The 12,873-nt window shown below is 41.7% G+C and overlaps 1 non-coding gene across 1 annotated transcript; it reads right to left on the minus strand.

Moving 5' to 3' along the window:
- Positions 1 to 2,686: 2,686 nt before the first annotated feature.
- On the minus strand, positions 2,687 to 2,759 carry trnat-agu (transfer RNA threonine (anticodon AGU)). Its single transcript has one exon. It is a non-coding gene; the product is annotated as a tRNA-Thr (tRNA).
- Between the last annotated feature and the right edge of the window lie 10,114 nt (positions 2,760 to 12,873).

Genomic DNA, 12,873 nt, shown 5'->3' on the forward strand with positions numbered 1-12,873 from the left:
TTTCGGAGCGTGACGAGTGCCTGGTGCTGGCTTTGCTGAGCCGTGGCGAGGGCGTGGACCAGATCGGCGAACGGGGAGGATTCCATGGGGCTGCGGGTTTGGTGCTCCACTGTCCCAGGTTTCGGCACCACTGTAAGCGACCCTACATGTGGGTGGAGCACAGAGGACGGCAGGACAGAGATCAGGTTTTATAAATTGGCTTTATTGCCACACTTTTCAGTCTAACAATACTTTTCACAGACACACACACAACTGGCGTCTGGTTCAGGGTTGAGCTCCATCTGCTCTCGCTCTCCCTCCTGATATAGGGCGCAGTCACTGGGAAGACACACAAACAGGTTAATTGCTCTCAGGTGACGTGATTCTGCCACTTACCTTCCCTGACTCCGCCCTCCTGTCACAGACCGGCGCTTGACCACGCCCCCGCTGCCACAGTAATGTATCAAGTATAATGAAATGCATATTATTTGCTGATGATACAAACATCTTTTGCGCCGGGGACAATGCACAGCAGCTTATGGAAACAATCACAACCGAAATGAATAAATTAAAAAGGTGGTTTAACGTAAACAAATTGTCATTGAATTTGAGTAAAACAAAGATTATGTTATTTGGAAAATATAAGTCGAACCCTCAAGTTGAATTGAAAATTGACAACATAACCATCGAAAGAGTGTATGAAATAAAATTTCTGGGTGTGATTGTTGATCATAAAGTCTGCTGGAAACCACATATTAATCATGTTAAAGCAAAAATAGCAAAGATTACTGCAATTTTTGGGAAATCAAGACACATTCTGGACTATAAATCACTACATACTCTGTATAATGCACTCATACTTCCATATTTGAGCTACTGTGTGGAGATATGGGGTAATACCTACAAATCTAACCTGCAGCCGTTATGCACATTACAAAAAAGAGCAATAAGAATTGTCAGTAATACGGGATATCTTGAGCATACAAACGCATTATTCGTAAAAGCACACACTCTGAAATTCACTGATCTGGTTAAACACAAGACTGCACAAATTATGTATAAAGCAAGACATAACCTTCTTCCGGGTGAGGTACAAAATACGTTTATGGAAAGGCAGGGTGGGTATAACCTGAGAGGGGAAATGAATTTTAAGAGAGTAAATGTTAGAACAACTATGAAAAGTATGTGCATAACAGTCTGTGGAGTGAAATTGTGGAATGGTCTGGATAATGAGCTCAAAAATAGCACCAACATAAAACTGTTTAAAAAATTATATAAAAACATGTTAATAAAAATATATGAGAATGAGGACAGGCAGACTATATAGGTGATGATGAAATTGAGAGTAAGTCTGTGACTGGTCTTCTTGTGTTTAGTGTATAGTTATAGGTATGTGTATATGTATGTACTGTATATATGTATTGTATGTGTGTCTATATGCATAACATAAGTATCTGTATATATGATTTGATTTGGTCGATATTATACCATGTCGGTATGTTTTGATATGTTGGTATGTTTTCTTTTTTGTTTATTGCTTTTGTTTTCTTTTGTATATATAGTTTATTATGGTGGAAAGTGACATTTGATTAGCGGTGGTATAGATCAAATCAAATCAAATCAAGTTTATTTGTACAGCGCTTTTAACAATAAACATTGTCGCAAAGCAGCTTTACAGAATTTGAACGACTTAAAACATGAGCTAATTTTATCCCTAATCTATCCCCAATGAGCAAGCCTGTGGCGACGGTGGCAAGGAAAAACTCCCTCAGACGACATGAGGAAGAAACCTCGAGAGGAACCAGACTCAAAAGGGAACCCATCCTCATTTGGGCAACAACAGACAGCCTGACTATAATATTAACAGTTTTAACAGGTATAACCCTCAACTGTCCTCATGGGGCCGTCCTTCACAGGAGTGGGGCGATAAAACTCCGACCAGACACAGGGCACCAGGATGGATCAAGCAGGTCCGAGGGGCAGAAGAGGCCAGCATCTCAATCCCAGGATCAACATGTAACTCAGAGGGACAGATGGGGGGGGAGAGAAAGAAAACACGTTGTTAGGATAGAGGGTTAGGACTGGATAAGTTATTACTTCTTCCTAATCCTTTCTGAACATTATGTTATTGTCTTGTGGCTACGCTATTCTGTTTGTTTATGATGATGTTTTGATTATTGTATTTTTTATTTAAATTTTTATTTTTATATCTTTCTTCTTTATTGTTCAGAATAAAGTAATCAATCAATCAATCAATCAATCAATCAATCAATCAATCAATCAATATTATGCGCAAAGTTCCCCTGCATAATTAACTATGAAACAGCAGCCTACAAACATTACAAGAAGTCCAGATTTATGAATTTATATCTGAACTTGTATATTATTACCAAAAACAAGACTTGGTAAATTTTGCAAAGTAGCCTCCAAATATAAACAAATACCACCTGACTATGCGCATTGATGGAGACTTGAGTACAAAGTGCTTTGCAGAAATTGCACACCAAAGACACCGTCAGGTCCTCAGTCTCATCCACAGTGATCTCACTGATCTTCAAACTGTCCATATGGGGCCATTCTCACCAGCAGAAAGTGGTTTTCAGGTAATGAGAAATCATAAGCAACACATGCTCACCTTCAGGTGTTAGTGTTCTCAATACCCCCTCTTTTATCTGGATCATATTTCCACTTTCAAAATATCCCTTACAGGCCTAAGTGAGAATTGAACTCACAACCCCTGGCTTACTAGACCAGTACTTTCACCACTGAGCTATGGAGCCTCAGTTCTTTCAGAGGTGCTGAAGATTGGGGCCACAGTAGAATCGTGAAGCCCCTGCGCTGATCCTCAAAACAGCCCACAGAAACTGCTGGAACATCACTCACAACTTTAGTTCCTAGCTGCAGTTAGCTTCTGTTTACTATTTGCCTCACAAAAAAAGGACACACATTTTAAATAATGTAGTGTGTCAATCGTAGAGTGGGCTGTGGACTGTACATTCTGGCTACTTTCTCAAGTATTTTTCAAATTTTTACATAAAAAATAGATTTTGACTTAGTTTCTAAAAGCAATGTTTGTTTCTGGAGCATATAGAGGATTTCGGCCTACGTCATTGTTTCCATAGCGACAATATTTATGCCGCCATTTTGACGGTCACAAATATGGCGACTACCGGTAGCGATACACTGTTGATCATGACGAAGTCTCATTGTCGAGTATTTTATCCGGCCTAGATGACGCGAGTAAGAAGCGATATCACCAGAAAATCAATGATGCTGGTGTACGTGATCCGTACACATTACCAGGCTATCTTTTTCTGGTTTTGCAGCGCTGGTGATCTTCCTGACCTGCAGTCAGGCGTGTGGGAAATACCAGGGAAAAAACATAAAAGAAAAAGGAGCGAGATGCAGAAAACACCTTCACTACCCAGCGACGTAGGGCATTTACAGGGCGAGCAGAGGGAGAGGTATTTGCAAAAATTGAGGTTAGCAGGCTTAGAGAACGACGTTTACCTGCTTCCACCAGGATTGTTCACTGACGTACGGAAGTACACGAAGCCCTCGTCTTTACCTGACTTCGGCCCACATGATCTGTATACCTATGTCGTTAAAAACCAGGCTGGGTAACATGCCTACATCAGCGGGTCGTCCCTGGAGCCGGTGGTCGCCATCTTATTACAGCTAAGGTTTGTTCACATTTTCATTTACTTTCGGTCCTCAGGATAAACAAAATGTTATTAAATGTCATTGAAATAACTTCTTAGTCTGTTGAGACATGGCCCGTTATAAATTTGCTGTTACCAGGCAATGACCAAGAACTGTATTATTAGGGTCGGTGTAGTTGTAGCAGTGCACTAGCAGCTAGCTGTTAGCACTAGCTAATGTCAACAACATAGTAGCTAGTATGTTACTGTAGCAATGTTTACATTCAGTCATTTGGATGACTGTTAAAACCTTTCAGCCTCAAGTTTTTCCTTTACTGTATTTACTAGTTTACTGAGCTAGCGCGCTCGGGCAGGCTGGGAGCGAGCGCGCTAGCTCCCAGCCTGCCCGAGCAAGCGCGCTCGCTCCCAGCCTGCCCGAGCTAGCGCGCTCACTCCCAGCCTACCCGAGCGCGCTAGCTCAGTAAACTAGTAAATACAGTAAAGGAAAAACTTGAGACTGAAAGGTTTTAACAGTCATCCAAATGACTGAACGTAAACATTGCTACAGTAACATACTAGCTACTATGTTGTTGACATTAGCTAGCTTGACCTTCAAAATGGTGGACACCGGGGCGTCACGTGACCTGTGACGTCACGTCGAAATGCTCTATATCCAAAACTATTCATGATACGGATTTGAAACGTGGTATACATATTAACAAGGTGTTGTAGATGTGCCTTTTCATACTAAGAAATTTGAGAAATTTAAATTTTTCATGTTTCCATGGAAACAATTTCAGACTTAGTCTCCCAGGTTAGTCTGAGAGGGAGGTTTTGTTTCCGGAGCAGAACTTGAAAACTATGAGTGGTATGGTCTTGAAAGTTAATACCAGCTGTGACTACCTTTGAGTAGTTTGCTGTGATCGTATAGTGGTTAGTACTCTGTGTTGTGGTTGCAGCAACCCCAGTTCGAATCTGGGTCGTGGCAAAAAAGAACTACCTGAGTAGGCTTAATTTTAGACAGCATGGTGGTGGAAGTGGATAGCACGGTTACCTCACAGCAAGAAGGTTCTAGATTCGTGGCCAGTGGGGGCCTTTCTGTGTGGAGTTTGCATGTTCTCCTGGTGTGGGTGTGCTCTGGTTTCCCCCATAGTTCAAAGACATGTGGTTAGGTTAATATGGGATGGCCTTGAATGAGCCAACTGCTCCCAAAAAGGTTTTTGGCTTTTAAAAATTGTTCTCCTGCGTCTTGGCAAAAGGGGGGGGGGTACACTCTCATCCAACACAGAACAAAAGATATTTATGTTGGTAACTTGCCAGCGCCCCATAACGATCCCACAATTCCTTGCGCGCTCCACCCGGATGTGACGTAAAGTGGAACTGCTTTAACTGTATCGAGAGCACCTCGATTCACTCTCTCATGTTCTGACTACTGGAGTGGTCGGACGGACTGTAGGCACGTTCCCTACAGTGTTGAGACTAACCGCTATTGTCTGAGAACAGCCTGTTCAAATTAGTTTCGGCCGAACTTTTGAAGGACCCGCTAGGTTTCAGTGATATAGTGGTTTTGATTCTAAACCTTTGCAAAGTTTAACTACAGTTAAGTAGTTTTCCACGCTAAGAGGCATTTGCGGACAGCTTCGCTCCTCTCAGCCTTTTCCTCGTCGACGCATCACCGGAGGTTTCTCCCGAAGCACCATGGACCAGCTAGGCCTCCATCTCCCTGCTTTGTTTTGCCGCGGTTGGACGCAACTCGCCGCTAACCTCCTCTCCTCGGACCGCGACCCTCAGCGCGGACATCGGAGAACGAACTTCCATCGCATTGAGTAGGCACTTGGGCAAATTTTAGTAATTTGTAGCTTATTCAGATGGTTGTTAGGGTCATGTTTAAGCTTTGAGCTGTTTAGCATACCCGCTCAGACACGGAAGGTTTTTTTTTTATTGTTTGTTTTGGTTCTGTTTTTCTTTGAACTTGTTAAACAGGGTATCTTGCATGTTATGTCTTTCCTTAACTCCATTGCTAGCTTCCCTATCTGATTAGCAGTGCAGCGACAAGTTTGTTATTTTAAGCTCCGAGGCTGGACCGCTACAAGGCCTAGTCCTCTCCATCCAACACCTATTACTCTTCCCCTCTCTTTCTCTCCCTCGCGTTGAGTTCTTTGCCTAGATAGTCTGTTGGAAATTGTTGTTAAGTACAGTGTTTGGATCCAGCTGTAACGTGGCCAGATTCTCATTAGCAACTCATTGCTAGCTACCTCAGGGTGATACGCTAGCTGGTAGGCTTGTGTTCTCGACTAGGCCTGCAGGCGCCATATTCCCCGACGCCATTTTGGTACCTCCCTCATTGAGCTACCTGTGATACGTCACCTAGTTTACGACATCTAGGCATTGACCGCCATTTTGCTTAAGCATTGCTAGAGTGGCTAGTCGTTAGCATCTGCCCACAGATACACACACACATTGGCTTTCCCTAGTCACACACACACACACACGCACACACAAGTGATTCTCTTTTCCTATCTCTCTCTTTCTCTCTCTCTCTCCCTCTCTCCTGCCCCAAACCTATGGCCCAGGTGTAATTGTTCCATTGTTGTGCCTTGTTATTACCTTTGCCTGACATTGAATGTATTTTGTGAGATTATTATTAGTGAGTAGTAGACAAATAAAAGCTAATCAAATTGAATTACATTTTACTTGTTCCTGTTGTTTATTCACAAGGTCAACTATTTAGAACTCCTTTGTCCTTCAAATTTAGCTTTTGTATACAACTGGGTTTCCCATCTAATGCAGAGCTACCATTAATTTTGAATGTACACGGTGAATATTAAGATTAATAATTTAAGATTTTATGAGACTGATCTTTAATTATAAATTGATTAATTCAATTATCAATTATTACATAATTTATAATTTAATTAATCCCAATTCCACCTACATTTACATTTCATGAAGAGAAATGTCTATGAAATCCAGGAGTAACATCCCAAAATAAATGTCAGTTATACCCACAGTTTCCAAACATTCACAGCATTCAATTATCTGGTATCGAGAGAGAGAGAGAGAGAGAGAGAGAATACGTCCAGAGATGTAACAGTCCCTTATTTATTATTTATGTAAAATATGATGAATGTGGTATGTAGACAGTCAACTCTTTTGATTTAAACCATTAATTCCTTTGTGCTGAATATTACACAGAATGATATGATCGCAAATGATGGTGCGATCTCATAATGAAACGTTTCATTATGTCAAGATCTCAAGAAAATGGTTCCAAGAAGAATCTGAGATTGAAAGAAAATAAATGTAACTTAACCTAAGAGGAAAATTGAGTCAAAGAAATATGTAAATCCATTGCTTCTTAGGATGATATTTTATTATTCATGGAAAATAAGTTTGTAGTATGCAATGAAGCTGTCATGAATATGAATAAATGTACGTGAAGTGGGTGGAGCTACTTGTGAGCTTCATGTTATTTCTGAAGCTCGAGGTCTGAACTAAACACTCAGGATAACAATGTCACCCCTCTTGTTGCTTTTCTTCACTATTGCTGATATTGGTACCACCTGGTATTCATGCAAATGGGAATCAGAATACACTCCCCCAGAATAAAAGTCCGCTTCGGGGCAGTCGCTCACTTGAAAATAAACAAACAACCAATGGAAACTCAGGCATGGTTCCAGAAAGCAACAAACAGGTCAGGAAGGGCAGGTTGGGGGGCTTGCGGTTGTTAGTTGGACAAACCATCATGTACAGCAGGGAAATTAGTGGACGTCCTTTCTGCAACAGCTCAATAAGATCCTTCAGCCTTGATTCTTCAGATACAAATATGTGTTAAAAGACTTCTGCACATCCATAAGGCATGAGAGGGTTTCATCTCATTATCTCTAGCCACTTTATCCTGTTCTACAGGGTCGCAGGCAAGCTGGAGCCTATCCCAGCTGACTACGGGCGAAAGGCGGGGTTCACCCTAGACAAGTCGCCAGGTCATCACAGGGCTGACACGTAGACACAGACAACCATTCACACTCACATCTACGGTCAATTATTCCGGTTCCATATATGTTTTAGTGGGAATTTTTTGGGGATTATGTAAATTATACATTTTTGGAAAGGTTATTGTATAAGGAGTCAGAAAATCAATGTTGGCATTTTTTCACATGTCTCTATGGTGGCCATATTGAACTTTTAAAAATGGCCACCGTAAAACTTTAATTTGTGATATCTTGACTTCTGAAAAGGCTGGAATGTTGATTTTAACTGCTAAACCCACATTTTTAGGGTCAGGGAATCAAATGGTGCAAGGTACACTTCACCATATTAACCCTTTAATGCATGAATAGGTAAAAAATGACACTGTGTGGTTGTTTTCTTGCTATTTCATTATAATAAGAAGTTGTTTACCTTCCATATTCCATTTTACTACAAAACCATGTTTTTTTTCATCATCCCATTGCAATACATAATATGGTTAAAACACACTATACACATTGTAAGCAGTTGGTCAGATAACTCAGAGAACCTTTTATTGAACAGTTTAAAATTAGCTAACACAAAACTTGAATGTTGGACGTCGACATGCACATTTAGACCACGGTATATCCATCCTTTTTAATTAGTCTGTTTCTATACATCATCATCATCATCATCATCGCTTTCATACATCATGGCTTGGGAATTGTCATCGTTCTGGTACTGGCTGCTGCACTGACACATGTCAGTACAGGCTAAGTCCTTAGTTCTGCAGGAGCACCTCCCAGAAGAGCAATCTGATTTGCACTTGCATTGAACCAACTCAAGGATGGCCTTTGGGGCTGGGAGGACTTCTGTGGTCACTGGCTTGAGCATGCCATCCGAGTCTTTAAAGTATCCATTTTGCAGAGGATCCAGCTGTGGATCCTGCAGAGCAATGGCTGCCTGTGCCCATACTCTTGTTTGGACATGGACTCTCAAGATGTGCTGCTTCAGAGCTCCAAGTGTTGGAGGGAGCTTGTCACTCTCTGCCCTATGTTTGCAGAAGAGATGCCATCGCAGTTGAGGGATTGCCTTGATGTTGATCCCCTTGGGTGAGTAAGCTGCACATGTAAAGTATTCCAGGGTTGACACCATTCCTTCCGTCACATCTGCTTCATCCAAAAGCATCTGCAGAGCTTTGACAGTATATTCATCTGCTTTGAGGAAAACCTGCAGCCAGGTCGCCTTACCTATGCGGGAGAACCTTCCTGTGTTGTCTGCCCCAGTAAATGCATGAAAGGCTGGCAAAGCCTTCGCTCTTTCTTTGCCTAGAGCTCGCCACAGTGGTTCGATCTGCACAACACCAGAGGCCATAGAAATGGATGTGTTTTTCAACAGGAGATCATAGTTTGCTGTGACTAGCACTAAAACATCTGTATCTGGTGAGAAAAACACCAACTGTGCATCATGTGGGTTTCTCTGTGAAGCCAGAACAGCCTGGTGGATCAGCAGTGTGTCTGCTTCTTCGTGGTTGTTTTCCTCAAAGACAAGGTCTTTATTGCTCCTAGTGATCCCAGAAGCAGATGTGATGATCAGCTTGGAGGATCTCTTGTTGTACTCCAGAGTTTTGTTAGCAAGATATTCAGTCAGATCACTCTTAGTCTTGTCATGGGAGAGGAATCTGCTCAGTGGGATGTGTTTGATATTGGTGTCATCTCTGACTTGATACTGAATAGACGATTTTCCTTGTCTTCTTTTATTTCTAGTTGCATTCTTCAGAGAATCTGCCCTATATGTGTCAAAGACGAGGATGATTTCATCATAATCTTTTGTTAGTTGCATCAGTCTGTCATTGAAGCAGACACTCAGATCCTTGACTGTCAATACAGTTGCTGGTTTTTTGCTCAGCTTCTGCACAAGCACCATACCATCCACCAGTGCTATCTTCCGACTTGGCTGATCACTAGATGTAAGGTCTGGAGTTCCTGTATCCACTGCATCTTGGTGAGTAGAACTTTCAACTTCTGTGGGCTTATCTTCTTTTGTCAGCTTCTCAAGTAGATGGATTAACTTTGACTTGTCATGGCAGGGCAGAATTGTTCCATCAGGAGCGAACAATGCCCTTGGTGTCAGAGTGAATTCATAGTTTCCTATGGCCTCTTTGTAGTCAATGTCACGGTTTGATCTGGCAAGTACCATCAGCCTTGCAAACAGGTCCTTGGTCTCCTTCAAATCCACAGTATTGTCTCTGAGTTTCACTGCAATCTTCTTGTTCCCAGACAGGAACATCTTGTTGTTCTCTTTCTTCACAGGGGCCCAGAGGCTGACATCTCCATTGATACGCTTTGACACATAGTCTTCATACAACTTTTGGCCAGTGACATCAGCATTCAAGATCTGTTGTACATACTCATCTGGGATGCAGGCTTGCGTGATCACATTGTGCAGGTTGTCACCTTCAGTGGTAAAGGGGTTTCCATGGCTGAGAATGGCAACCTTGATCTTGTCAATTGATTTAAAAAAAACTTAATTTTTTGAAGGAAAGCTGGAATATGAAATATTTTCATCACAAAGATATTGCAAGAAAACAACCACACAGTGTCATTTTTTACCTATTCATGCATTAAAGGGTTAATATGGTGAAGTGTACCTTGCACCATTTGATTCCCTGACCCTGAAAATGTGGGTTTAGCAGTTAAAATCAACATTCTAGCTTTTTCAGAAGCCGAGATATCACAAATTAAACTTTTAAGGCGGCAATTTTTAAAAGTTCAATATGGCCGCCACAGAGGCATCTGAAAAAATGCCAACATTGATTTTCTGACTCCTTATATAATAACCTTTCCAAAAATGCATAATTTACATAATCCCCCAAAACTTCCCACTAAAGTCAAAATTTGATAATAAGGAACCGGACTAAATTTAGAGTCACCAGTTAACCTAACCTGCATGTTTTTGGACTGTGGGGGAAACCAGAGCACCTGGAGAAAACCCACACAGACACGGGGAGAACATGCAAACTCCACACAGAAAGGCCCTCACCAGTCACGGGGATCAAACGCGGACCTTCTTGCTGTGAGGCGACAGCGCTAACCACTACACCACCATGCTGCCTGCATGAGAGGGTTTGTTTTTTATTTTATGGAGAGTGATAAGTAGTTATTCAGTCACTTTCATCTCCTTCTCTCTCACACAGCTCACCATTTCCTGGCTCTGTGGGGTGGCTTCAGGCCAGTTTGTCTAGCCAAAGGCTGAACACCACTGGTGCCTGACTTTGATTAACCTGTAACATCCATCTATCTATCCATTATCTGCTTATCCTGTTCTGGGTCACAGCCAAGCTGGAGCCTATCCCAGCTGACTAGGGGTAAGAGGCAGGGTACACCCTGCACAAGTCACCAGGTCATCCCAGGGCTGACACAGACAACATTCACACGTACAGTCAATTTAGAGCCACCAATTAGCCTAACCTGCATGCCTTTGGGGGAAACCAGAGCAGACACGGAGAGCACGCAAACTCCACGTATAAAGGCCTTCGTTGGCCACTAGGTTCGAACCCACGACCTTCTTGCTGTGAGGCAACAGTACTAACCACTACATCACTGCATTGCCCACCTGTAACATTAAAATGAGAAAATAACTAAACTTTCCAACTGTTTAATTTTTCGTGACTTTTTTGAGACCTGAACATTTTTTTCTTTTCCGACATGTAAATATTTACGATGGAAGCTATTATCGTAGACTACTATTATATACAGTATCTCAGCTATACATATCACGGCTGTAGGCCTATAAATTAAATATGAAACCATCAGCTGGAGTTTGGTTATTGACAGGAACGCTGTTGACCACAGCAGTAAGTGCTTTCCATACCACATTTTCCTGCCTTCCTGTGATGCTACTGTTCAGGCTGCCAAAGAGAAATTATTTATTCCATTGGATTTGTGATGTTGAAGCTTCTATTCTGAGGGCAGATAAGGTTCTCTTCTTGACCATATTACGCCTCTCCATGTCATAAAGTCAAGGAACAAGACCTCTAAACCGATAATATTTACGATTGTGATATTTAAATGACAATGGTTTTCACCCACCACATTTATCAATGCCCAATCATTCTTATGCTGTGATTGGCAAGATACAAACGTTTCATGAATCACATGTGAACCCTGTCATACGGGGATTTCTACTTTTGATTTGTGCTGGTTTCTATGTCAGATGTATAAATGAGTGTTATTGTGTCATACTCGTTAGTATAGTGGACAGTATCTCTGCCTGTCACACGGAAGACTGGGGTTAGATTCTCTGATGGGGAGGCTTTAAAAATTTATTAACTTGGTTAGCACTGTAGCCTCACAGCAAGAAGGTTCTGGCCTTTCTGTATGGGGTTTGCATGTTCTCCCTGTGTCAGTGTGGGATTTCCTCTCGGTGTTCTGGTTAACCCCACAGTTCAAAGACATGTAGTTGGTTAACATGGGCTGGTCTCAGGCTGAAGTGCCCTTGAGCAAGGTCCTTAAAGGAGATATGCAGAACCATGGCCTCATTTTTTGTTTTTAAATGCCTTGAGACCTCAAGAATGGCATAGGAATAGTTTTCAGTGTTAATATATAGATTGAGGCACTGCCTAAAAGCAGAGCGCCCATCTGTTTCTGGATTGTAGACTTTTCTTATATCATAGCCAGCCTCTTTTGCTTTATTTCTTTACCGTTATAGTTACTATACTGTTTCCTTATGTTGTACAAAACATCGGGCAACAACAGTGACAAGTTACTCACTACTATACTGTCCTGACTACTACTCTACTTCACTACTCACTTCACTAGTTGTTGGGTTTCCTGTGGTGGAAGGCACACACAGGATCAACGCCATCAGAAAACAACTCAACGGGTTTCTTTATGTATCCACACTCTATACCAATGGAGTTTCACTATTAAAGAAAGAGGGTTTTTTTCTTCATTTTTGGAATAAGGGCACTATTTAGAGAGATACTGAAAAACCAGGTCGATGCATGGAGCAAGCCTTTATTACAACTCCCTGCTCTAAGAATCTGTTTAATAAAACACTCGTATAAAAAACATATCCAATAATAAATTGATAAGAACAGATACTCAACTCAATGGCTTTAAATATACTACTTCCACATATTAAAATCCAGAAAGGTAAACACAGCTAGACTCCACCCCAAACAGCTGGATCCTTTTGAAGAGAGATATCATCTTGGGGGTGTGCGTGTTCACGCGTGTGTAGGGGAGTGTTTCCATGCAGAAAGTTTGATATTTCTAACGTTTGACCACCAAAAATGTCC

The sequence above is a fragment of the Neoarius graeffei genome, chromosome 18, assembly GCF_027579695.1.
Source record: "Neoarius graeffei isolate fNeoGra1 chromosome 18, fNeoGra1.pri, whole genome shotgun sequence".
In the NCBI taxonomy this organism is placed as follows: domain Eukaryota; kingdom Metazoa; phylum Chordata; class Actinopteri; order Siluriformes; family Ariidae; genus Neoarius; species Neoarius graeffei.